General features: G+C 44.6%; 1 protein-coding gene across 1 annotated transcript in view; it reads left to right on the forward strand.

Moving 5' to 3' along the window:
- The first annotated feature begins 276 nt into the window (after positions 1-276).
- The window catches only part of LOC121271608 (ATP-sensitive inward rectifier potassium channel 11-like), a 7,013-nt gene continuing 6,957 nt past the window's right edge, over positions 277-332 (forward strand). The window contains exon 1 of the mRNA XM_041177645.1: positions 277-332. This exon is cut by the window's right edge and continues 220 nt beyond it. The gene's annotated coding sequence lies outside the window, so the exon portion shown is untranslated.

The raw sequence follows: 332 nt of genomic DNA on the forward strand, positions 1-332 counted from the left end.
CTAATCCACCTACAATGAGTAGATGGAAACACAGTTCATGGTGATGCCTAAGCACTACAGGAATACCGTGAGGAAGTGGCTTCTCGGAAAACCTGAAGCTCCTCGCTGTGTCTAATTTATTAATTTCAAAGCATAAAAGCAAGTCGCGTGAGACTGAGAAACCACGAGGAGATCTTTCATCTAACAATTTGCTTGGGCACTTCCCCTTTAAGGAGAAGCCAGGCAGCCGCAGCAATTTGGCAAAATAAAATCCTCCACTTGCCCTTAAACCGTCGCTTTAAGGGTCCTATCCATTACTTGTTTCCATGGGAATTGCTGGATCAGCTGATTTC

Source organism: Carcharodon carcharias, chromosome 31, assembly GCF_017639515.1.
Source record: "Carcharodon carcharias isolate sCarCar2 chromosome 31, sCarCar2.pri, whole genome shotgun sequence".
NCBI lineage: Eukaryota > Metazoa > Chordata > Chondrichthyes > Lamniformes > Lamnidae > Carcharodon > Carcharodon carcharias.